General features: G+C 44.6%; 1 pseudogene; it reads right to left on the bottom strand.

Moving 5' to 3' along the window:
- Nucleotides 1-5,080: 5,080 nt before the first annotated feature.
- On the bottom strand, nucleotides 5,081-14,315 carry LOC101844655 (annotated as a pseudogene).
- Nucleotides 14,316-27,690: the final 13,375 nt, after the last annotated feature.

Raw genomic sequence — 27,690 nt, 5'->3', positions numbered from 1 at the left:
GACAGTTTTCTCCCCCTTTACAGTCACCTACTCCATCTATGTCCCTAAGTAGAGGGGTGGCTTGGCTCAGGAGAGAAGGAGGTGGCCAAGGGAATTTGAGGAACTTCAAAGGTTTCTGTCCTCATTATGGGGATATACAGTCTGTGGTGAGGGTGTAGGGTTCAGGAAGGATGATCAGGAAGACACCAGAAGGTTTGTGGGCTGTAGTTTTGTAGAGTTTCAGCTCAGAGCTAAGATTTGGCTAGTCTGATTCACTGGGGGCCATTTGGGTGCTATGTGACAGATAACGTGGTCACAGAAGCATGGTCATGAAAAGCTGTAGCTGTCACTGCACACCTTGATCTTCTGTTATACCCTGAGACCATTTTCTGTGTGGACACACAATCCCCTCTGGGGAAGAAAAGTGGGGATGGAAGAAGAGAGAGGAGGAAAGAGAGACTCCCTGGTTTTTGATTAACTTTCCTGTTCTCCTGCTCAAATCTAACCCCTCATGTTTCTGGGATCTTTCCTTGCTGTTTAGCCTCTTGCCAGACATCTTTGACAAGCATGGATATCTTTGGTGAGCACAGGCCTTTGTACTAGTGGCTCCTGGCTGGTCCTCAGTCCTGTTGGTTCCAGGGCTGCCTGCAGACTGTACCTTGGATGTTTTAGAACCAGCACAGTGTGTTTTTCCCAATCCGTGGGGATGTTTCCCATGCTGTAACTTAGCCCTCTAGGAAGGCGGTGGCTGCTGCCCACACACCACATGAGTCACAAGGGAATCTGATTCGCAGCTAGTGGGACCTTCGAGAGTAAAATCGTCCTTAGTGAAAAAGACTGTGGGAGGCGCAATCAAGGAGGATCCAGTTCTACAAGGCTGCAAAATACGTTTTAAACACAAGAATTCCCCTTGTTACATCTACATCTGTGTTTTAAGACAATAGCATTGTGGGACTGCTGGGCAAACACCATGTAAGAAAATGGATTCCTGAATTAAGGGGTAACTTAGTTCAGTTTTACTTGAGGTTCTGTGGGGCAGGCTGTTTTCTTAGCTCCGGAAGATAAAACTTTCCAATTTGTTAGAACCTGCCAGCAAGTCCCTAGTATTTATTTATTATTTTTAATTTTATGTGTATGTGCATCCTAGGTTTTTGTTTTGTTTTGCTATGACCAAAAGCAATTTTATAAAGAAAGGGATTTATTGCACCTACACTTCTAGGCAGCAGTCCATCACTGAGGGAAGTTAGGGCAAACTCAAGGCAGGCGCTTAGAGCAGAACCCATAGAGTAAAGTTGCCTAGTGGCTTGCTCTCTGCCTTGTTCAGCTCGCTTTCTTATATAGGCCAGCTGCCTAAGGATGGCGCTACTCACAATGGGCTGGGCCCTTCCAAATCAATTGGCATCAAGGTAGAGCCTCACAAGCATGGTCACAGGCCAATCTGAGCAAGGCAACTCCTCAACAGAGGCTCCCTCTTTCCAGTTGACTCCATGTTGTGTCAAATTAACAATGAGAATTAATCAGTATTGTGTGTGTGTGTGTGTGTGTGTGTGTGTGAGTGTATGTATATGTACTGTGTGTGTTCAGGCACCCAGAAACTGAATCCAGATCCTTTGTAAAAGCAGAAACTGTGATTAACTGCTGAGCCATCTCTCTGGTCCTACCAAGTGTTATCTTTCTATGGCTGCTAATTGGAGTCTACAGAATGTCATGTCTTGAGAAACCTTACTTTGATTTCCAGGAGGTTTGTGAATCAGTCCTTGTTCTATTGAATATTGATATAAAGCAAACCCAGGGCTGGAAGCCAGGAAGTGGTGGACTGGGCAGGCTTCACTAACCATCTGTCCTGTTCTTGAATCCTGGAGTCTATAGGGGCTGCTGTCACCTATGGGTCAGAACGGACTGGACATGAAAGATGGCTTATCCCTGACTGTCAGGTGATGCTGGCTGTTGCCAAGAGTGCCCATGTGACTTCACAGGTCAGCCTTAGAGCCATCGTATTTCTTACAGGACAACTGGCTTTCCCTGTCCAAACATCCCAATGAACAGTCCCTCATATGAACAACAATGAGGTTATATGATCTTTTTCAGTTCAGCTTTAGCACCACATCAGGGACAGGCATTGGGTGACTTAGTCACCAACCTACCCAAAGTCTTAGATGGAGGTTGAGATCCCCACATCACATGTCATGATTATGCTATATCAGAAATGATGCATTTGTGTCTTTCCAGTGTCAGAATTTATTGGATAACAATAAATTCATGAGGTATGGTAGTTTCACTGGTGCCAATTTGCCAGATATTTCCATAGCTCTGACTGAAGCAAAACCAGTTCTTTGATTCCAATCTTAATAAATAATATTAACTCTCAGGTCATGTAGTATGTAGTAGCTATATCTACATGTATGTGTGTATGTAGGCTACAGAGTGACTACAAAGGGTTAAAGAGGCCAGAAATAGAGCTGGAAATGGATAGAAATATGAGTCTCTCTCTCTCTCTCCCTCTCCCTCTCTCTCTCTCTCCCTCTGTGTGTGTGTGTGTGTGTGTGTGTGTGTGTGTGTGTGTGTGTGTGTGTAGTATAGTAAACTAGATGGGGTTCTCTGGAGATTGATCAAAGGTTGGAGCAGAGCTGCAGAGCTGAGCCCAGCTACAGAAGCAAAGGGGTAGGAACAGGACCAAGCACACACTGAGCATCTGGCAGCTGGATAAATGGTAGGTCCAGATGGGCAATCACGATGGTCAGGTGACAATTCAAGTAGGGCAGAGCAGACTAAGTTCTGCTCAAGTGTCGTGTTTGCTGCGCGGCCTGTGTCCGAGAACGTGCGGAGGGTGTCGGGGATTGACAACACAGAGACTCGTTCAACGATGTAAAGAAAACTTTAAGCAGGCCCCAAAAAGGTTCAAGAAAACTTCCTAAGAAAGGCTCCCACCAGGGAAGCTTCTGCTCTCTCCTCTCCCCTGGCTGGTTCTGCTCTGACCCCAAAAACTGATCTGGGCGTGGCAGAAGAGGTGGTTAGTCTTTGGACAAGGTCGAGGTCAGGGTGGTTTCTGTGGGCAGGCCTTTTCCAGGAACTTAATGCCCCCAGGCATTGTATTGTTTTTAGTAAACATTGTCTTACAGCTGCCCACTCCCAGGCAGAAGGGGAAGTGGGTCTCTGCTCAAGGTCTGGTGTTCCCACACTCAAGCCCTTGTGATCGTCCAGTTCTCTGATGCACACGCTGGGTGGTCAGATGATAGATTGGTTGTCACTACAGTGCTAGGTGTTTGCATTTTTATGGGGTTCGGGTCACAGAATTACATCTCTTCCTTGGTCTGGTGTGTGACATGCTATCAGGCACTGTTTTCCTGGTATGATTTTTAACACACCCACATGTCTGTACAGACCCAGATCACCCTGATAAATTTACAAGTGGCACCTTTGCTATAGCAGCAATAAGTCATTCATTATTCTGTGTTTCATGGGTAATGCTGTCCACATGTTCACCTAGATGCAGTCTCCTGTCTTCAAAATACAGTCAAAAACTGCACAGAAAGTGGAATCTCTCAAGGCAAGTCATGGTCTTCAAAGTCATTGTTTCATATAATTTGGGGTAACTTAGGTCACGGCACACTGTGATCTCAACCAGGTAGTAGTATATAATCTGTACCACATAAAACAAAACCCAGTTGCAACAACTGTGGACAGTCTGCTTTAAGATCTCTTGGGGCTCCACTCTGGGCATCCCACCAAGGTCATGTCTGTCACTGCTATCCTCTGGATAACCACCTGGCAGACCGCTGTCCCTAGTTTTTGCCAGTGTTTCCATTTGATGATTTTCTTGCTATTTGGAAAAGTCACTCTACGTTTTTCTTCCCTTTTAAAAAATATTTTCCAATTGATTTGGTTCAAATCAGTTAATAGATTTCATACTTGAGTATAGACCATTGGTCATAAAAGTTGGCTTCTTACAAATTTAACCAGGTAGCAGTTTCAGGATAATAGCTTACTCTGTGAAGTGTCTTTCTACATTGCACATGAATCTTAGGATACACAGCATTCCAGGGGAGAGTTTCTGTGTCTTTACCTTTACAGGCATCTGATTGCCTTTCTTTCTAATAACACAATGAAATTTCTTCCCAACAGAGCACATGGGAGATTTAGGGGGACAATTATAGTTGGCTGGACCAATTTAGAAAGGGAACCTAAGGGAGTGTGTTTAGAGCCTGAGAGGTTGTATTCTCTCTAGTACTTTCAGGCTGTGGCTACCAATAGGTAGCCTCATAAAAATACATTCTTGCTTTGTAAACTAGACAACTGCCAATAACATTCAGCCCAATGTGTAAGTCTTCTTTCAATCAGCTCACAGTTTCTCTCTAAGATTCCTATGATGGGGGATGTCCCTCTGTATATATGTTTCTCTTATCGGTTGATGAATAAAACACTGATTGACTAGTAGCCAAGAAGGAAGTATAGGTGGGTCTGCCAGATGAGGAGAATGCTGGGGAGAGGGAAGCAGAGGGAAGCCGCCAGGGAGAAACAGAGACTGGGAAGATAGGATACACTGGGTGTTCTCTGGTAAGATAAGGCCATGTAGAAATACATAGATTAGTAGTTATAGGTTAATAATTAAGAGAGAGCTAGCCAATAAGAAGCCTAAACCATTAGCCAAACAGTTTATAAATTATTATAAGTCTCTGTGTGTTTATTTGGGACTCAAGGGCTGTGGGACCAGGTTGGAAAGAAATTCCAGCTACATCCCTAGGTCAGTCTTGGAGATGTGAGCACAAGTTGCTTAATAATGGGTGGACAAGTAAGAAATAACCAGCTGTTAGGGAACCCAGGCCTTCCAGCTAACTAGGTCTTAGCAGAAAGGGTGCAGGTAGGGCAAAAAGACAATCAATACCCCTGTTTTATTCCCTCTCTTTCTCTCTTTTCTTTTCTTACTCTGTATTTGTGGAATGTTTACAAAAGTAGAAAAATAGACATTTTGTGGGCTATGAGTCTGAAGACCCACCCACACAAATAAATACTTTTTAAAAACCGTGAGTGGCTATAAATTAAGGTGGGGGCTTGGTGAGTCCACATACTGCAGAATTCCAGCAGCTAGCAGGAGAGTCCAAGGTCAGGCACACTCATCTCCACTGGCCCCACACTTCAGGACCCGGATGAGCAGGGGGAAGAGGTTGGAAATGACAGAGACTTCCAGGCAGCCGGGGGTCTCCTTCTCCTTGGTCTCCTGAAGCCTGTGCGGTCAGCTGGAGGGGCGGCGGCTCCAGGGCCTGGGCTCTGAAGCAGGCTGAGGCTGAGTACAGGCCTGCAGCTGTGAGTGGATATTGCACAGGGTGTGAAGAGGCTGGGCCAGGATGGGGCAGGGCTGAGTCAGTCATGTTCTCCAGGACCTTCAGTGTCAGGTTCACCTCAGCCTGCAAGGCCTTGGGGCGCTCCTGGATCTGCAGCTGCTTCAGATCCCAAGCCCTGGAGAAGAGGCAGGAGCTGCGCCTGACACCCTTCCTGAGCAACCACTCTTCTATGGCATCCTTGGCCTTCTTGAAGGCCTGCAGCTCTTGAAGGGGGCTACGTGTCAGTCCTTTGCATCTGGTGGGAGCCTGGTTGCCCTGGGCATAGGATCAGCACCGCGGTCAGCAGCAGCAGGAGGGGTGGGCATCCCCCAGCTGGCTTCTTGCTGCTCTCTGAGGTCTGTGAGGAGCTGGGGATTCGTGTGTGCCCTCGAGGCTGTCCCTGGCTTCCTCAGTCTTGCTCCGTGTCTCTGGCCTGGGTTTTCCCGAGTGGTTTTCAGTCTGTTGCTGTGTCCCGACTGAGACACTGCCATCCCAGCTCCGTGCTTTTAGCCTGGCCTCGTGGGCAGCCCCCAGCTGAAGCAGGAAAAGTGGAAACAAGGCTGAGATTGACACCAGCCACAAGGGGAGCCCAGACTGGGAAAGCCCAGAGCAGGGCGGGGCTAGAGCAGGTGACACACTATCGCTAAGAGAAAATGATGACCAAGAACACCTGGGGCAAAGTGACTCAGGAGCTTTCCCACCAGAAGCTGGGAACAGGGCAGCTGCAGGACACAGGCTCCTGACCTGGCTGAGTCCTGTGGCAAATCTCTCTCTGAGGAACAGAGAAGACTGAAGTGTAGAGAGAAAAATCCCAGTGCTGAGGAGAGGCTCTTCCCTTTCTTCGTTTGGTAAATGTGCAGAGGTGGCTGTGGCATAGTTGACTCTAAATTGTTCCAGTTTATTTTGAATTAGAGTCTAGCTCAGTCTGGCCTGGGATTCATTTTGTGGTTCCAATTCCCGAATGCTGACATTACAGGTGTGAGACCCCTTGGCTAGTTCCCAAATTGCTCAAAGAGAAAACTAGGTGTTGTGATACACACCTCTACTCCCAGCACTGGGAAGGCAGAGGCTGGCAGATCTTTGTGAGTTTAAGGCCAACCTGGTCTACTTAGTGAGTTCCAGGAAGTGGAGGGGTATGTAGAGACACCCTCTCTAAAAAAGAAACAAACCCTCCACAAAGCACCCCACTCTCGTTACATTTGTGGGAGTCAGAGGATGCCCTTTGGAAATCAGTTCTTTCCTTCTGCCATGGGATCCCAGGTATCAAACTCAAGACTGGGAAGCCCTTTTACATGTTGATCCATCTCTCCCAGTTCCCCAAATATCTCTGCTCAGTAACATGGTTGGCCAGTGGCTTGGTGGGAGGCAGATTGGCTTGTGACAAGCATCTTCATTTGAGGGCTGAAGAGATGGCTCAAGGATTGAGAGCCCCGACTGCTCTTCAAGAGGACTGGGGTTCAACTCCCAGCACCCTCATGGCCGCCCACAACTGTTGGTAACTCCAGTTCCAGAGGGTCTGACATCCTCTTCTGACCTCCATACATCCTGCCCATAAACAGTGCACAGACATGCAGGCGAAACATTCATACACATAAAAAAAAACAAATAAAAATTTAAAACAAAACAGAAAGGTCTTCATTCATTCTCTAAGGATCCGTTCAGCCCCTACTTATGGTAGACACTGTCTGGGGTGTCTGGATAACAAAGCTTTAAATGGGAACAACAAAACTCCATGATAACATAAGTCTCTTCTCCTGGGCCTTTTCACCAGCCGGCAGCAGCGTGCTGCTGTGTGGGGCAGTGAGCCTACAGTCTGGGTGATGGCAAGTGCCGAAGAAAATAAAACGGGCAAGCAGGGCGACGTGATTCTCACCCTTAATCCCAACACCCGGGAGGCCGAGACAGGTAGCTCTCTGAATTCAAAACCAGCCTGGCCTATAGAGCAAGTTCCAGGTAGCCAGGGCAATTACGAGAACTCCTGTCTCAGAAAACAAAAACCAGACAGGGAAGTAGCTGTCCCTCTGGCATCATCAGGTAAACAGGCCGGCTTCCCGGCCTGTGTTCCAGAGCCTGCAGATCGCCTGGGAACTGCACAGAGCTCCCAATCCCGGTGGGAGCATCAGGTAAACAGGCCAGCTTCCCAGCCTGTGTTCCAGAGCCTGCAGATCGCCTGGGAACTGCACAGAGCTCCCAATCCCGGCAGGAGCCAAGCACCCCAGACTCCACATCTTCTCTCCACCAACGAGACTAGGAAACGAGAGGAGGCTGGGAGTACAGGGAAGTAGCTGTCCCTCTGGCAGCATCAGGTAAACAGGCCAGCTTCCCGGCCTGTGGTCCAGAGCCTGCAGATCGCCTGGGAACTGCACAGAGCTCCCAATCCCGGCGGGAGCCAAGCACCCCAGACTCCAGATCTTCTCTCCCACCAAAGAGACCAGGAAACTAGAGGAGCCAGGGAGACCAGGGGAGTAGCTGTTCTGGATCAGGTACAACAGGACCCAGCATAGGGTCCAGGGGACCAGGTAGGAGGCTAAGCGCCCCAGATTCCTGTTCTTCTTCTACACCCACGGACCAGCATTTGGACAAGGTATAGAAGAACCACCAGATTACCGGACTTACTAGCACCCACCAAAAGGGAACTCTGGTCCCCAGACCAGGAAGGGGCTCTTTCTGCACCCACTAGAAGAAGAGATGGGAAAGAGACAATACAAAAACACAGTCAGCAACAGAAAAACAAATATGACACCGCCAGATTCTAGAGACTCCACACCAGCAAGACCCCAATATTCTAACGCGAAGGAAGCAGAAGAGAACGACCTTAAAAGCACTTTCATGAAAATGATAGAGGCCCTAAAAGAGGATATTGGAAAATCCCTCAAAGAAATGGAAGAAAAAACAAACCAAAAAATGCAAGAAATGGAAGAAAAAACAAACCAAAAAATGCAAGAATTGGAAGAAAAAACAAACCAAAAAAGGCACGAAATGGAAGGAGAAATGAAGCAAAAAATGCAAGAAATGGAAGAAAAAGCAAAGCAAAAAATGCAAGAATTAGAAGAAGAAACATACCAAAAAAGGCAGGAAATGGAAGAAGAAACAAAGCAAAAAATGCAAGAAATGGTAGAAAAAACAAAGCAAAAAATGAAAAAAATGGAGGAAGAAACAAACCAAAAAAGGCAGGAAATGGAAGAAGAAACAAAGCACAAAATCCAAGAAATGGAACAAAAAGCAAACCAAAAAATGCAAGAAATGGAAGAAAGAACAAACCAAAAAATTTCATAAAAGGCAACAAATGGACGAACAGATAAACAGAAAATTGCAAGAAGCAATGCAAACGCTGCAAGGTTGAAAACTGAAATAGAGACACTAAAAAAAACACAATCTGAAGAAAGGCAGAAAATAGAAAAGCTGGACAAACAGTCAGGCACTACCAATACAAGCATTACCAACAGAATAGAAGAGATGGAAGAGAGAATCTCAAGTGTTGAAGATACATTAGGAGAAATGGATTTATCAACCAAAGAAAACCTTAAATCCAACAAATCCTTAACACAAAACATCCAGGAATTATGGGACACCATGAAAAGACCAAACCTAAGAATAATAGGTATAGAAGAAGGAGAAGAAATCCACCTCAAAGGGGCAGAAGGCATATTCAACAAAATCATAGAAGAAAACTTTCCCAACCTTAAGAAAGACATGCCAATGAAGGTACAAGAAGCCTACAGAACACCAAATAGAGTGGACCACAAAAAAATCCCCTTGCCACATAATAATCAAGACCCCAAACATACAGAATAAAGAAAGAATATTAAGAACAGCTAAGGAAAAAGGTCAAGTAACATATAAAGGCAGACCTATCAGAATTACACCTGATTTCTCCATGGAAACTCTGAAAGCCAGAAGGTCCTGGATAGATATTCTACCTACACTAAGAGACCATGGATGCCAGCCCAGACTACTATACCCGGCAAAGCTTTCAATCACTATAGACGGAGAAAACAAGATATTCCATGACAAAACTAGATTCAACCAATATGTGTCCACTAACCCAGCCCTACAGAAAATTTTGGAAGGAAAACTCCAACCCAAGGAAGCTAACTACAACCAGAAAAACATAAGCATTAGAGAATCCCTCTCTACCAACAGTCAAAAGAACAAAGGGGTGAAATTCCACCCATAATTCCACCAACAACAACCATTGCAAATCGAAGAAGGATGAGCAATCAATGGTCATTAATATCCCTCAATATTAACGGCCTTAACTCACCCATAAAAAGACACAGACTAGCAGAATGGATTCGAAGACAGAACCCTTCCTTCTGCTGCATACAAGAAACACACCTCACCCTCAAAGACAGACATTACTTGAGAGTTAAAGGTTAGGAAAAAATTTTTCAATCAAATGGACCCAAGAAACAAGCAGGGGTAGCAATCCTAATATCTAACAAACCAGACTTTAAAATAAAATCAATCAAAAGAGATGAAGGAGGTCATTACATACTCATCACAGGTGAAACCCACCAAGATGAAGTGTCTATCCTGAACATCTATGCCCCCAATACAAAGGCATCCACATTCGTTAAAGAAACATTATTAGAACTTAAATCTCATCTAAAGCCCCACACAGTTATAGTGGGAGATTTCAACACACCACTCTCACCACTAGACAAGAATACCAAACAGAAACTCAACAAAGAAGCAAAGGGTCTAATAGAAGTAATGACCCAACTGGGATTAACAGATATCTATAGAACATTTCATCCACATAAAAAAGAATATACCTTCTTCTCAACACCACATGGAACCTTCTCAAAAATCGACCACATACTTGGCAACATATCAAACCTCAGCAGCTACAAAAACATTGGAATAACTCCATGCATCTTATCAGACCACCATGCCTTAAAATTAGAATTCAACAACAACACAAATTGCAGAAAACCTACAAACTCATGGAAATTGAATAATGCTCAACTGCACCATCCCTGGGTCAAAGAGGAAATAAAAAAGAAATTAAAGACTTCCTCGAATTCAATGAGAATGAAGACACAACATACCCAAACCTATGGGACACTTTGAAAGCAGTGCTACGGGGAAGTTCATAGCACTAAGTGCTCACATGAAGAAACAGGAAAACAGTTATACCAGAGAATTAACATCACAGCTAAAAGCTCTAGAACACAAAGAAGCAAACTCCCCCAGGAGGAGTAGACGCCAGGAAATAATCAAATTGAGGGCTGAAATCAACAAAGTAGAAACCAGGAAAACAATACAAAGAATCAATGCAACGAAGAGTTGGTTCTTTGAGAAAATCAACAAGATAGACAAACCTTTGTCCAAACTTACCAAACAGCAGAGAGTGAACACGCAAATTAACAAAATCAGAAATGAAAAGGGGGACATAACAACAGACTCTGAGGAAATCCAGAGAATCATTAGGTCATACTTTGAAAACCTGTACTCCACAAAATTCGAAAATTTAAAGGAAATGGATGACTTCCTGGACAGCTATCATTTGCCAAAACTAAATCAAGAACAGATAAGCAATTTAAATAGACCTATAACCCCTATGGAAATAGAAGCTGTCATCAAAAGTCTCCCAACCAAAAAAAGTCCAGGTCCAGATGGCCTCAGTGCAGAATTCTACCACAAATTCAAAGAACAGCTTATACCAATTCTTCTCAAAGTGTTCCACACAATAGAAGCAGAAGGGTCTTTGCCAAACTCTTTCTATGAGGCTTCAATAACCTTGATCCCCAAGCCACACAAAGATACAACCAAGAAAGAGAACTTCAGACCAATATCCCTCATGAACATTGATGCAAAAATACTCAATAAAATACTGGCAAATCGGATCCAAGAACACATCAAAACAATCATTCACCACGATCAAGTAGGTTTCATCCCAGGGATGCAGGGATGGTTTAACATACGAAAATCCATCAACGTAATCCACCATATAAACAAGCTGAAAAACAAAAATCACATGATCATCTCACTAGATGCAGAAAAAGCCTTTGACAAAATCCAACACCCCTTCATGATAAAGGTCTTGGAGAGATCTGGGATAACAGGGACATACTTAAACATAATAAAAGCCATATACAGTAAACCAACAGCCAACATCAAACTAAATGGACAGAAACTCAACGCAATTCCTCTAAAATCAGGAACAAAACAAGGCTGTCCACTCTCTCCATACCTTTTCAACATGGTACTTGAAGTTCTAGCTATTGCCATACGACAACAAAGGGGGATCAAGGGGATACAAATTGGGAAGGAAGAAGTCAAACTTTCACTGTTTGCAGACGATATGATAGTTTACATCAATGACCCAAAGAACTCTACCAGGGAACTCTTACAGCTGATTAACACCTTCAGCAAAGTGGCAGGTTACAAGATCAACTCAAGAAAGTCAGTAGCCCTACTATATACAGATGATAAAAGGGCTGAAAGAGAAATCAGAGAAACATCACCCTTTACAATTGCCACAAACAACATAAAATACCTTGGGGTAACGCTAACCAAACAAGTGAAAGACCTGTATCGTAAGAACTTTGAATCTTTAAAGAAAGAAATTAAAGAAGCCCTCAGAAAATGGAAAGATCTCCCATGCTCTTGGATAGGTAGGATCAATGTAGTAAAAATGGCAATCCTGCCAAAAGCAATCTACAGATTCAATGCTATCCCCATTAAAATCCCAGCACAATTCTTCACAGACCTTGAAAGAACAATAATCAATTTTGTATGGAAAAACAAAAGACCCAGGATAGCCAAAACAACCCTGTTCAACAAGGCAACGTCCAGAGGCATCACTATCCCTGACCTCAAGCTCTATTATAGAGCTATAGTCCTGAAAACAGCTTGGTATTGGCACAAAAATAGACAGGCAGACCAATGGAATCGAATTGAAAATCCGGGTATTAACCCACACACGTACGAACATCTGATCTTTGACAAAGAAGCTAAAAATATACAATGGAATAAAGAAAGCATCTTCAACAAATGGTGCTGGCATAATTGGAGACTGGCATGTAGAAGAATGCGGATCGATCCATGTTTATCGCCATGCACAAAACTTAAGTCCAAATGGATCAAAGACCTCAACATAAATCCAGCCACACTGAACCTCTTAGAAGAGAAAGTGGGTGGTACCCTTGAATGAATTGGTACAGGAGACAGCTTCCTGAACATAACACCAGTAGCACAGACAGTGAGATCAACAATTAATAAATGGGACCTACTGAAACTGAGAAGCTTCTGTAAGGCAAAGGACACAGTCAGCAAGACAAAAAGGCAGCCCACAGAATGGGAAAAAATATTCACTAATCCCACATCTGACAGAGGGTTGATCTCCAAAATTTACAAAGAACTCAAGAAGCAAGTCTCCAAAACAGCAAAGGACCCAATTAAGAAGTGGGCTGCAGAACTAAATAGAGAGTTTTCAATAGAGGAGTCTAAAATGGCTGAGAGGCACTTGAGAAAGTGCTCAACATCCTTAGCCATCCGGGAAATGCAAATCAAAGCAACTCTGAGATACCATCTCACTCCTGTCAGAATGGCTAAAATCAAAAACACCAATGACAATTTATGCTGGAGAGGATGTGGTGAAAGGGGGACACTCCTCCATTGCTGGTGGGAGTGCCAACTGGTTCAGCCACTTTGGAAAGCAGTATGGAGATTCCTCAGAAAAATGGGAATAAACCTACCACAAGACCCAGCAACTCCACTCTTAGGCATATATCCAAAAGATGCCCATTCATATAACAAAGATGTCTGTTCCACTATGTTCATAGCAGCTTTATTTGTAATAGCCAGAACTTGGAAGCAACCTAGATGTCCCTCACCCGAAGAGTGGATAGAGAAAATGTGGTACATCTACACAATGGAGTACTATTCAGCAGAAAAAAATAATGGAATCATGAGATTCGCAGGCAAATGGATGACACTAGAAGAAACCATCCTGAGTGAGGTAACCCAGTCACAAAAAGAGAAACATGGCATGTACTCTCTCATATATGGATTTTAGACATAGATCTGGGGAGTGTCAGCCTACAATCCTATGGCCAGAGAGTCTGGGAAACAGAAACTTCATTTAGTGGCTGGTTAAGTACTGAGCTGAACTCAAGAAAGCCAGTATCAGAGAGGGAGGACTGATGATCAAAGGGATTAAGACTGGGCTGGTTTAACCCCCAGAAACAGCTGACCAGACAAAGGTTAACTCTTGAATCCCAGGCATCAGCCTGGGAATCCAGCATGGGACTGATCAAGACCCCCTGAATCTGGGTGTCAGTGAGGAGGCCTAGGTAATCTATTGAGCCTTGGACAGCAGATCAGTACCCATCCCAAGTATACACACGGACTCTGGACTCCCATAGAACAATGTGAGGTGCACTCTCACCCTGAACTCTTGGGGAAGGGTCTAGGCCCTGCCCTATATGAAATGACAGACTATGGACACCCCCATGGAGGGCCTCACCCTCCCTGGGGGAATGAGGGGATAACGGGGGGGGGGTTGGGGGGAGGACACGGGAGGAGGGGAGGGAAAGGGAGAGGGACCTCGAACTGACTTGTGAAGCAACCTTGTTTCTTATCTAAATTTAAAATGGAAAATAAAAAAAAATAAAAAAAAGAAAACAAAAACCAAAAACCAACCTAACAGATGGGTGGTGGTGGTGCATGCCTTTACTCAGGAGGCAGAGACAGGTGGATCTCTGAGTTTGAGACCAGCCTGGTCTACAGAGTGAGTTCCAGGACAGACTCCAAAGCTACAGAGAAACCCTGTCTCAAAAAAAAAAATCAACAACAAAAAACTAACCAAACCAAACAAAAAAGCCAACAACAATGAGAGAGAGAGAGAGAGAGAGAGAGAGAGAGAGAGAGAGAGAGAGAGAGAGAGAGAAAGGGAGAGAGGGAGGGAGGGAAGGAGGGAGGGAGGAGAGGGATAGAGAAAAGAAAATAAAGCAGGGAAAAGCACCAGAAGGCAATTTTTCTCACTTTGATGCCTTCTGGGAAGACCATCGGGTGACAAGTCAGAACGGAAGGAGAGAAAGCCCCAAAGAGGGACCTTCTAGACTAAGTCACAGGCAGCACACGGAGAAGATCTTGGCACCCCTTTTGTGGAACGCTTTCATGTCCACCTGTCAAGGAGGCTTTGTGTCAACATGGTTTTGAAAAGCCAAGGTCATGTCAAAGTGACCGTGGCTTGCCCACCTTTTCAAGGAAAAACAACTGCAGAGTCATAGAGAGCTGTCCAGACCTGCCCAGGCTCACACATCAAGCACACAGTGAGAGTAGAGCATGACAGTGTTCTCTCTGAGCCACAGAGAAACCTGTGTACCCCTCTCCTTTGTGAGTCGTTTGACATTGGAGAGCTGGAGAAATCTGGGAGAAAGGGAGACTGAGTTTTGACAGCTGCCCCCATTAATAGTTCAATATCCTGGATAAGGGCTAGGGTGTGGCTCCCTGTGTGCTTAGAAGCTGCCCTCGAGGCCTGGGGGGCTGGGGCTGGAAGAAGAAGGCAAAGATTACAGGAAAATACATTCATTTGCATATTTATGTGTATCTACCAAGACCATTAAGCACCCATCTGGAAGCTTTGTATAAGTACTACTGCAGTGTTTCTAACCCCTTTGCTATAGAATTAATATTTTAACTATAATAGTTTATTCTTTGAGAGTTTATACAAAATATTGTAATGATATTTTACCCCAGATCCCCCTAACTCCTCCCAGATCCACTCCCCACCTCTCCACTCCCAAGTAGTTCCCCTTTCTTTTGCGGTTTTTGTTGTTCTTGTTGTCTTTCCAGACATGACTTCTCTATATAGCCCCATGCTGTCCTGGAACCCACTCTGTAGACCAGGCTGACCCTGAACATAGAGGTGGTTGTTCAAATCCCAAACCAGTCATGACCCACAGGTTGAGAACTGGTGTCTTTTTTTTTTTTTAAGGTTTATTTGTTTGTTATGTATACAGTGTTCTGTCTGTATGTATCCCTGCAGCAGGCCAGAAGAGGGCACCAGATCTCATTACAGATGGTTGTGAACCCCCATGTGGTTGCCTGGGGAACTGAACTCAGGATCTCTGGAAGAGCAGCCAGCACTCTCAACCGCTGACCCATCTCTCCAGCCCAGAGAACTGCTGCCTTAAAGGGCTATTTAATATTATATCCATTTAGCAGAATACAATTATCAGGCTTACCCCTGGGGCCCACATACTCCCCAATCCTGGACTTTTTGACAGGTGTAAGTTTCCTCCTGTGGACAGACCTTAAATCCAATAAGAAGTGAGTTAGTTTCCACCATGATAGTAATGCCATTATTTCACCTATAGGTATATCTTGCCAGGCTGGTCATTGTAACAGGGTTCACAGCTTTGCAAGATTGTTTGTAACATGTCCCCCCAGTAGCCTCCATTGAAAGCTAGCCAACATTGGAGATGTTTCTTGGGCAGTACCAACCTCATTTCTCCGTGTCCTCTGCCAAAGCGTGTGATGTGTTCAGCGGTACGGTACCGCCTCATCAAGTCTGGTGGGCAACCAAGAGCAATGGCAACAGGCTACACTGTTTGGAGTTCTTGCTCTACCTTAGACTGACAGGGCTGATCCGCCATGCACGAGCTCTTCACCAAGTCTCAAACTGCTGCCTCTCCTCAGTGTGGCTGGAGGTGCCTCTCTTTCTCTTTTTAGATATTCCCAGTGCATAGCTGCTTGGAACCCAGGAATGTTGTCTGTGAACAGTGAAGGGTGACCATATATAAGGACCCAGGAGGACAACGGCCTCTTTCCCACGATCTTCACCCCTCACTTTCTCCTCTCTTGTGCTGACTGCTGGTCTTTCATGTTCTGCCCTTGCTTGGAAGCTGGATCACGCTCTTAGAATATTACATTTGCTTTGAGTGAGTACTTCATGGAAGATTCTATCTTAGCACCTACAGGGACAGAAGCCGGGACTACACTGAGTTCACAGAATAAGATACGTGATTTTTTTTCTTTTTTTGGGGGGGAGGGTTCTATTATCAGAGCAGCTTCTCAGACAAATTAATTGTCTGTATATATCAAAGATATTGTTTGGATTTGCTGCCAGAGAAAAGGCTTATGAGTAAGTTAACTTAAGTGTTGCATGCTCCATATGGATTTTTGGGAGAAAAGGGAGATGGATAAATCACTATTGTACTACAGTTTACAGATAAAACTCATTAGACGTGGATGGGGGATGGAATTCCAAGGCCCACTCTTAGTTTAGGAGCTATAGTATGGGTGGCTGCTGGGGGAGAGGACGTTTTCTTCAGGAATGGGGCCCTGTTAGGTTGCCTATGCTACAGAGGGCATCCACACACTCATATGAATGTAGACAACACTGTTTGGATTCAGTGGGATATTCATATATACATGGAAATAAAGTTGAGATGGGAATTATGGGGAAGGGACCTGGGGAAAGTTAGACATGCTGAGAAGCGAGAGGTAGAATCGATAAAAATAAAACAAGTTCGGGTACAAAGGAAAAACCCAGAGCATTAAAACCTTGGGAGGTGGCCCAAAAGTTGATAGGCATCTTCCAAGTCTGGCAGTCAGCTGGTGGACGTGTGGGGTCGAGGTCTTGGTAGAAGGTAAATGGGTCATGTGAACACACAACAGAAGAGACTCAAAGGGTAGAAGCTGAACTTGGGGATAGTAACAAGGGGCAAAGGGTGGTCTAGTCGTCAAGGTTAGTCATTAGGGAGACGTTACTGCTTTGAGGCCTGAAAGGACAAGGGGATAGAGCTGGTGCCGGGACTCAAAGAGGGAACTCTGGGCCCGGAGCTGAGGCTTGGGTGGGAATGTGCGTGCAACCCTACCTCCATTCCCTTTTACCTTTCCCGCGTTTTGCTTGGTGTCTCTCACTGACAAAGCCAACTCATGCTGGAAGGCTCAGGAGCCCATGGGTGCAGCCTATGCGGGCAGTTTCCAGGGCCTAACGTGAAAGAGAGGGCCTTGGGCAGGGCTTTTCCTAGAACAAATTCTTGAGTTCATCAAAGACTATCAAATAATAGCCTGTGTGGCTAATGAGGAACAGTAATTACTTTTCCAAAGGAGTAGCTCACCATGTCAGACCTTGCAGTTTGGCCCTGGTTCCAGCATACCAGTATTTATTTTCCTATGTGTATGTGTACTCTAAATTAGTCTGATCTTGGTTTATGATAAATGGGCACCCAGTAGGAGGCTTACTGCTGTATCTGGCTCTCAGTCACAGTGGTTATCAGGCACTGATTTCTTCTTCTTTACCCCCTCCCTTTTCCTCCCCTCTCCTTCCTCATCTCCTCCTTCCCCTTCCTTCCCTCTCCTTCCTCTTCATCTCTTTCTTATTTCTCTTCTTCCCCTTTCTTCTTCCTCTCCTCTCTTTCCTCATCTCCTCCTTCCCCCTTCCTTCCCTCTCCTTCCTCTTCATCTCTTTCTTATTTCTCTTCTTCCCCTTTCTTCTTCCTCTCCTCTCCCTCCCCTTCCCTCTTCTTCCCCTTCCTTTTCTTCCCCCTCCCCCTCCTTCACCCTCCCCCTCCTTCACTCTCATATCTTTCTTTCCTTCTCTTCTCTTTCTCCTCTTCCCTTCTTTCTCTCCCTCTTCCCTTCCTCTCCCCTTCTTCTTTCCCATTTCCTTTCCCTCCTCATCTCTTCTTTTCTCCCCTTTCTCCTTTCCCCTCCTCCCCCTCTTCCTCCTCTCTTTCTTCTTCCTCTCCCTATTTCTGTTCCCCCTCCTCTTCTCCCTCTCCTTCTTTTCTCTTCCTCCCATTTGTTGTTAAAACTACTTTGACATTACTATTCTTAGAGAAATACACTTGTATTGGTTAATAGAAACCAATTAGATTCAAGTTGCCTTACACAATTTTGATAAAAATCTTGTCACATGGTTTAAAAGACAGCAGTCTTGGGAAGGGGGGTAGCCCTTCCCTTGTGGAGGGGATATATCTCTGAAGTTCTAGACTTTCATATTTGCATCTAAGACTGTGTAAAAGAGAACTCCTTTACCTTGACCAGTCCAGAAAAACAATATCCCACAGTGACCTCTGATGAGACTAGCATGGATTACAGATCACTTTGAAATAGTGTGTATGTGGGATTAAAATTCAGGATTGCTGAGGTCTGGATCATCTTCTTACCCTTAGATCTTCAAAGGAAGGAAAGGAGGAACCAAGCTCCATTTATTGAAAATGTGGGATGGGATGGGGGTATACACAATACCATGTTATATAAATAATCTAGCGATGACAAAGTATACAGGAGGCTATGTACAGGCTATATGCAAATGCTGCATCATCTTGTTTAAGGGACCAGAGCATCTGTGGATCTGAGTTTCTATGGAGTCCTTGAATCCAAATTCCCTGCAGGTACCCAGGATTATGGTACTTCTTAACTTCCCTGTGGGATACAACACCTGTCCATTACTTTTTCTGGAAACTTCTCTCAACTTCTACCACCATACCTCTCCACTCTGCTTTCCTACTCAAGTCCTGTAAATTCTTGGGTATCTTTCACTATTCACACTCTATCAGAAGTCTGAGATCTGCCTCAACTATCTGTCTACTTGGAAAATATGCAATCAATTTTCTCAGTGTAAGGAAAACTGAAAAAGATTATTTGAGTCACACTCAACACCTATGGTCAATATATTCCTAAGACTGTGGTTTCTCCCACTCAGTCCCTTATTGAGAATATTGACTTCAGAGTCAGGTTTCCTTGAATTCAAGTCTAGCTGTTATTATTCAGTTATATGAATATTGTCAGTTTGTTGGTTTCTCTCATTTACATGATCTGAGATTCACTTATGCAACTCTAGAACAAGGTAAATGTGCGATTAATACCTAGCAGTTATTAAAAAGTAACATAGTTATTTGCAATACAACTGAACTTGGATTGTTACTATGGTCAATAAACACATATCCAATGCTGTTGGTCATACATTATCTGTTGGTCTTTCTTCTTCCCAGTTAATACATGTGGCTTTTTAGAGACAAAGCAGTTCTGATGCCAAAGGAGTGGCATCTTAGAGTGAGACCTTAGACCAGTCACAGATGACTCCCTCAAGACTGTTCTTGAATTCACAGTGTTGTCCATCCCCTCCCCCATGTTTTTTGGTGTTCTTGGTCACAGAAGTTGTCAGTTTCTCACCCAGAAGTCCTTCCTTCTTGGTAAGAGAAATCAAATTTTATACAGTAACTGGTTATCCATGCTTAATCAAGTCTTAATTTTGACTTCCATACAGTTATTCGTTTAAAGTGTAGTATACAATGCAATTCTGGCCAGTGGAATTTGAGGTGAGTCTTTTGCAGGGTTCCTGGAAAAAATAACTTTTCTAAGGCAAATAGAGATGGAACTTTCTGTCTCCTGGCCTTTGGGAATTGACAAGTGATGCCATAATGCTTGAGGCAGTCGCCATCTTTCTCCCAGGATGTGTCAAGGCTGTGTTTAGAGTCAACATTCTCAGAAATAAAGAACCTGGAAAAAGAACTTGGTCCATAACATCGTGGATTAACCAGAAATAATCCAACCTGCTATAAGGTTTTGTGTCCTGCAGCTAGCTGAATCCCTCTATTGCTCAAATCAATTAGAATTAGGGTTTCTGCCATTTCATTAAGAAACCATATAAGTGATTCAATTATGGGTTATGGCAAACTGGAAAAACACAGACATCTCCATTATCTTTGTAGACAATTGTTACCAAGGACTCTTTTGGTAAGACACCATTTTGTATAGTCACACAGGTAATTCTTCCATGTCACACATGGACTCTGTCGAGCTCAAAGGAACCTCTGAGTGCACCAGGAAGTTCTCTTTCATCAGATCTGGAAATGTGAATGCTGACATACAGCCTCCTTGGGAGGGATGATCTTCAGAGAAATGACGAATACTCAGAAACAGACTCAGAGAAGAAGTCTTTTCCCAGGGACAGTTGGGGAGGAAAGTTCTCAGGTGCACAACTTCCGACCATGCTTTCAGAGATGAACAGACACAGTTTCTGTGTCATAGGACAACAGAGGAAATCCATCAAATAGAAAAGCACATCTGACATTTGAAAGAAAAAGATTGTAGAGTATTTCTTTCAAGCCCCATCAGTCTCTCCCAGACTAGATGAGAAAAAGCTGAATTGACATCTTAATGAGGCATAAAATTGGGCATTGGTAGTGTTGCCTGCAGCCACTATAGTTGGGCAAATAATGTGTTTACAATATCAGAGCGGGTAGTGGGAGGGTGACGTGTCTGTTTCCTGGGAAGGGAACTACATCTTTACTCTTTAGCTCTTGCTGACAGGCTGGGTCCCTAACTCACTGGATAAGCAGTGTCCATTTCCAGCCTTGTCCTTTCTGTGTGAGCAGACACTATGACAATGGTCTAGTCACAGCAGAGTTGGACTCAGTGTTACACTAATAACAACAGGGGCCCTGGGATGTAGGAAGCCTGGACCTGTCTCTCAGCAGTGCTGCTCCCTTTAGAGTTAGCACCAGAACAGGCTCCAAATCTACACAGAGAAACCCTGTCCCAAAAAACCAAAATAATAGTAATAATAAAGTTTTATTGTTGGGGGTCACCACAGCATGAGGAACTGTATTAAAGAGTTGCAGTATTAGGAAAGCTGAGAACCATCGCTCTAGAGCCTTGCTACCAAGGAACCCAACTATTCAGAAGGTGTGTTGAACCTTAAAGCCAGCCAGTCAGGATAGGGCATATTTACCATGGGCAGACAAATACACTGGAAGAGATTTAAGGAGATTAGCCTGCCTTTGCCTCCCAAGTGCTGGGATTAAAGGTGTGTACCACCACTACCTGGCATAAAATTAATTTTGTTGCTACTTCATAACTGCAATTTTGCTACTGTCATGAATCATAATATAAATATCTGATATGCAGGATATCTGATATATGACCCCAGTGAAAAGGTCATTTTACCTCTCAAAGGGGTGGTGACCCACAGGTTGAGAACCACTGCTCTAAATAAAGACCTTGGGAGATTAGTAGACACTATTTGTATCCTGACATTGAGTTTGCTGGGGTCAGGAGGAAGGTGGGTCTCCTCTATCAGTAAGGAGGTTTCTTGGTCAGGGTTTTGTCCTTAATCAGACAAGTCCTATCAGCCATGAGTGTGAGAAAAAGACAGAGAAAAAAGTAGGAATGGTAGTCTCGTGTATGTGTTAATTACTTTGCTGTGATAACATACCACCATTGGAAGCAGCTTACAGAAGAAAGGGTTTATTTGGGCTTGCAGATCCAGAGAGAAAATCTGTAATGGAGAGGGAAACATGGGAGAGGTGGCTAGGGCAAGAAACTGGGAGATGATGTTTCACCTGAACACAGGAAGCAGAACGGGCAAGCAGGAAGTGGGGTGAAGCTCACACCCTCAAAGCCTGCTGGGTGGCATGCTTCCTCCCACAGGGCTGCCTCTTTAAATGTTCCATGACTTCCCCAAACAGTGTCCACATACATGAGCCCATAAGACATGTTTCATTCAAACCACAGTATTTTACCACATTTTTCTTTAAACACATCCCCTGCTTGTCCACACTTAGATAAATAAGAAACACAGTTCTTGCCTTCATGCAGATTATCAGCCACTGGAGAATGTTATCAACACATGTTGTTATTAAATGAGTCAATAATATCTATGCAAATAAAAATTCTTATTAAAATAAATGAATATTAATGGACAGTAACATTTTAGTCTAACTAAATAGGATACTTCTGAGCCATTGCAGTAGACAATTGTGACTTCCCCTAGCCAGCATCTACTTCTTTTCCTAGAAATGACATCTTGACTTCTTCCTGAGGATAATATCTGCCCCTTTCCTGTGAGTGAGCATGTAACCCAAGTGACTCCCAACAGAGAGAAGCTGAGATCTCCTAGCCCCCAGACAATTACGGGAAAGGAGCTCCCTTTCACACGGCATTGGACTCAAACATGAAAGACCAGAACTTCAGAAAGACATAGTCTCGGAAACAGAAGAGCCCAAAACAAAAGGACCAAGGCAGAGGGGATGTAACTAAGTGTCAAGAGACACAGTTAGAGAGTCTGCACTCATATGATGTTATTTTGAGATGTATTCTGTATTCTGGGATGCTGGCTTTACCACTAGGACTTCCACACACACACAGCCCAAGATAACCTTGACCATTTTAGCCATTTAGAGCAGGGGTTTCTCTCTTTGCAATCAACATTCTTATTCGCTGCTGCTTTGTAGTTATTTGCAGTTACTGCTAGGCTAATCCTGGTCTTGTCTGAATGCAACTTGGCTTCTCAGCTGTCAGAGCTTTTCTTGATATGTGTCTTCTACCCTGACTTCTAGCAATAGTAGCGTTTACTGGACTTCTTGATACATTTTTCTTTCTAACATGATTGATGTCTTTTTTTTGTGTCAACCACTTTCTTTGTCACTGTAATGAAATTTCTGGGAGAAACAGGCTACAAGAGAGAGATTTATTCTGGTTCATGGCTTCAGCGATTTCAGCCTGTGGTGGGTTGGCTCCTGTAACATGAATAATAAAAACCCAGAGACAGATATTGGGGTTCAAGCTGAAGATCAGAAAAGCAAAGCAAGCAGCCACTAGCTCTTACCTCTACCTCAGACCGAAATGGGTGATCCTGTCTCCACGAATCCTCAGAGTATGATGCAGACTGCACTGCTCTCCACCAAGCCTCAGACTGCAATCCCCTGAGCTCCTGTCTCCTCCTACCTTCTATTCCTCTCTCTGCCCAGCCATATCACTCCTGTCTCCACCTCCCTAGCAGTGGGATTAAAGGAGTGTGATCCTGAGTGCTGAGATCAACTTTATGAAAGCTGTTTTTCTTTTAGATTGGATCAATTTCATGTAGCTCAGTATGACCTTGAACTAACAGAGATCTGTCTGCCTCTGTCTCCAGAGTCCTGGGATTAGAGGTGTGTATTACCACTACCTGACCTCTGTGGCTACCTAGTATGGCTACTGGGATTAAAGGAGTGTATCACCACTGCCTGGATCTATGGCTGTGTCTAGCTTTGCATTTTTTATCACCAGTGGCTTTATTAGATCATAAACAATATATCACCATAGGCTCCAGTGCTTTTAGGCTGGCAATAAGGCTAAATGTCATGGTCAAAGGCAGAGTAGAGCAGAGATGCTCACCTCAAGGCAGCTGAGAAACAAGAGTCTCAAGAACCAACAAAGGGCCTGGGCTATGAACTTCCAAGAGCATGGTCCCTGTGACCCAGTTCCCCATAGGCCCTGCCTTCTAACTTTTGCCACTTCCTGATACTGCTATCATCTTATGAATCTGCCCAGGGGTTAATCTATTGATTAGGTCAGAGCTTGCAAGAGCCAACCACTTTCCCCAAAACTATCAGCTGGCAAGTAAGCTCACAACACTGCATTTTTCAGAGATTTGGGCCGTGACTGTGCTCGCTCAGCTTTCCTGTGATCTTCTTTGAAATCACATGGGATGCAGATTTCTGGCCTGTGTGCCAGGGTGATAGCTTTCCCAGGGGCTTCTGGCACTCCCTAAAATATCAAGCCCAGAGCCCTAGCACTAGACCTCCCTCTGGGATTGATGCCTATTGCTCCCAGGAAGAATTCACATCCCTGTTTCCAGGTCAGTCACTGTCTCCGTGCGCTGATAGAAGAGGACTGTGAAATTATTGTAACATATGACGTTGTACATCCTTACTCCTCCCCCATCCATTCACTGAGCAAATGTCAGATGAATCAGCTCAAAATTTAACTCTTTACCCCTTGGAAATTCGAACTTATATTCTCCCATCTAAGTATTAACACTCAGGCTAACCCTGCATAGCTTCAAGATCTGACAAGATTGGGCGTATTTGGGGTGGTCTGACTATGGATGAAGTTACCTTTTCCTTTTCTTCTATGGTTTTTGGAAGGGTTATAGATTTACTAAGATCTACATAAGTCAGAGATCAAAGCTATGTATTTGAATAGAACATCACAAAACACCTAAACCCTTCCCTCTTCTGGGAGAGGAAAGTAGTTTTTGACAGGGCCTGCCCATTCTCCTGTCAGGTAAACTGATTTTTCTTATGGCATTGTATGCCAGTACCACACTGGGGCCATTAAACAAGTATTTCAAGGGGTTTCTTCAAATTTAGTGGTGTTGTTGATGGATTTGCAAATGGGAAATCTAATTAAAGTTGTGATCACAAGGTCTAAGTGGCTGGACTTTAATGATGAGGAGAAGTTGGAATATTGCAAGTGTAGAGTCAAATTATCTTGGGGCAACTTTAATCCCTTTAACAGCCACTTATTGTTCTCTTCTGTGTATGAGTCTTTTGAAATTGGCTAAATTCTTTGGAATATACAAATAGACAGTTTCTAACACTAAAGGGCTGAGAATACCAACAGACAGTATCTTGGGCCATAGCAGAGTTTGCCTGCCTTCTATAACTGCCTACCTGATGTACCCACTTATTTATCTGAAAAGTTAATTAATAATTTTCTTTTTAAGGTGATGAAATTGCTATATCATTAAAACGTGGCATCTGGGGAGCCCCAAATCTGTGTTCTCCAGCCATGGCCACTCAAAATCTGGCTTCGGAATAAACCATCTCTGAGGTGAGAGTGTTGTTTTCCCTGACAGTTTTGATACATGAGGCTAAAGGAAGAGTTATGATATAAGCAGAGGAGCCAACTTGGAGCAATGAGCCTTTCCCATGCCCTGTGCCCTCAAAATAGTAGCTCCCTTCTGGCAACTGTCCGAAGCCCTGCTCTGACCCTGCCCCCAAATGCCTGGCCTTGAGGCAGCTGCTTGGCTGTCACTGCCCAGGCAGACAAATAAACGTCACAATGTTTACAGATTTCTCATGGACCTCCCCGTATTCTCATTGCAATCGCCACTTTAAAACACCCGAGAACGTTCCAGATGGTGACAATAATAGCTGATTCTTCACAGGGTGGGCTGTGTCTCCACAGCTGTTCTTTCAGCAAAGGTGGCTAGGGTCCTGACTGTCCAGCTGAGGCCACAGGTCTCATCAGCAAACCAAAGGACTCATCCTGTGGTTGAGGGGGGAGGGGTCCCTTCATCTGACAAGGGTTCATTCCCTCTGATGGCCCTGGTACTTGACTTTCACAGGCACTCTTCTTGGATTTCTTGAGACTTTTGGTTGGGAGGCTAGCCCTTAATGACTGGGCTATCTCTGGCACATCCTTAGGTTTTCTTAAAGCTCCATGGAAAAGGTTACATTGAGTCCCCAACAGTGGTAACCCCAGCTCCTTGTTTTTCCCCAAATATCCTCCAGGATGCAGGAGTTCACCTCAGATTTAATCTGGATCAAGATGTGAAAAAAAATCCATTTTAACCCAATGAAGAAGACAATATTTGAATTTCCTTTTGGTTTTGTGTTTCTGTAATTTATGAAAATTTCGTATGTATGTGTGTGTGTACATGTGCTCGCCACAGTGTGGAAGGCAGAGGAACACATGTAGGAGTCCGTTTTCTCCCTTCATCATCCGGGTTCAGAGATCAAGCTTAGCCCATTGAGTTCTCTTGCTGCTCAGGCTGGCCTCAAATCTCTATGTAGCTCAGGATGACATTGAACTCCTAACCATCCTGACTCACTCTCTCAAGTGCTGGAATTACAGGCATGGGCCTTCCTACCTACCCAGCAAGTCCTTTCATTTCACTTGAGAGACAATGTGGAATTCATTTAGGCACCTGGTCTCGGGAGAACAGTTTATAATGAAAAGCATCACGTTAATTCATTCCCATAATTCTAGGAAGTGAATATTATATACTAACATTTCAACCAAAGGACTGAAGTCCATCTTGTAAAGGACCAGAAATCAGTTCATAGGGGCAGGGTTGAAGGGCCCAGTTGCTTTGCTTAGATACCGTAAATTTTCCTTTGTATATTTGGGAGGGCCCAGGCACCACCACTGAAGGAAGTTCCACATCTACAGAAAGGCTGACCCTGTCTTGTAGCCCAAGTCCTGCTCTCCAGCAGCAGTGTGTCACATATTAACTAAGCCTGCTTCCTTGTGATGTGAGACCTCCCCTTCCCTCAAAAACCTTTAAGATTAGACACCTTGCTTTGTCTGGGACTGAAGCATCTTACTTTGGAGCCCTGTTGTACATCCTTTGCTGCCTAAAGGATGACCCAGCATCTCCCCCCTCTCCCCCATCCCCGCAGCTCCCACCAACATCTAAGAGGTCATAGATACCGTAAAAGATCCTTGTTGGAGATAGTCGGTCTGCCCTCCACAAATACTGGACATTTCGTGAGTGCCAGGCAGCATGTTGAATGCCAAGGGTACAATCAGGCACAAACAGATGAGGGCTGCTGCTCTCATGCGCTGCTCTCTGGAGAGTTAATCCCATTAATCAATTAATCATTAACCAAATGTGCAAATGCAGCCCAGATCTGTCCTGCAGAGAGGAGAGGTCCATGGGGGATGGGAACAGATGGGAGAGAGGATCTGGCCTTGTTTGTGGCATAGGGAACATCCTTGAAAACACGGTGACTGTTTTGATTTGAACAACCGGCTAAGAATTAGGCAAAGGGACGGGTGTGTACGCCTAGAGCCCTGGAGGCGCCTGGGGCATGGTTGGCAGAGGTACTAGGAGGCTTGAGTTGGAGCAGGGTGGACACAGAGAGTGAAGGGGGCTGAAGAAACTTGGGCACAGCTCAGGGAGGTCCTTGCTGTGGCCCAGGCTAGGATGTGGTCATTATAGGAACCACAGGGAGTCGTTGAACAGGTTCAATGTGTGGCAGCAATGATGGCAATGGCGGGGAATATTGTTATTCTAGCAACACTGTGATGTGGGGAGGATGGAGAGGTGTGAAGAGTAGGACAGAGGGTAAAAAGTGACACGAGACTTGAGTCAAGTTGGCGGCAGTGAAGGCTAGAGCGATTGTGGTTGAAACGGAGTTGAGCATCATGGCACATGCCAGTGACCTCGCACTCAGAAAGTGGAGGCAGGAGGGTGAAGCCGGCCTGGGCCGTACAGAAAATCAAAGTGAAAAAAAGGGGGTGTGGTGGCTTGAAATCGGCAAAGCTTGCTTGCACAGGAATCGTCCGTGGTCACCTCGAAGCCTCCTCAAGTGTAAATCTGACAGGAGCCTGAAGGTGGCAGGTCCAGTGAAGTGTGAGGGAGCAGAGCAAAGCTCTGTTATGTTTATCTGAACAAACATCCCGGTGCTGGACCCCAAGGAGCCTCTTCCAGCCCTCCCGCGTCTTCAGCATGAGCAGGCACGGAAGCCGAAGCCGAAGGAAGGAGGCAGGCGCCCAGGTTATTTTTAGTACGTTCTCAGAAATAGCCAACCTTCTCATTTGAATGCTCAGTGAAACCCAGGGCCCAACAACTTCACCCGATTCTTCCTAATGTCTGTAAACCCCCCCTTGCCAGATAATCGACAACAGGCTTCCACAGAAGTCTCCTCAGCAT

The sequence above is a fragment of the Mesocricetus auratus genome, unplaced genomic scaffold (assembly GCF_017639785.1).
Source record: "Mesocricetus auratus isolate SY011 unplaced genomic scaffold, BCM_Maur_2.0 Super-Scaffold_15014, whole genome shotgun sequence".
Classification (NCBI taxonomy): Eukaryota; Metazoa; Chordata; class Mammalia; order Rodentia; family Cricetidae; genus Mesocricetus; species Mesocricetus auratus.
This window is presented reverse-complemented; position numbering and strand designations above follow the sequence as displayed.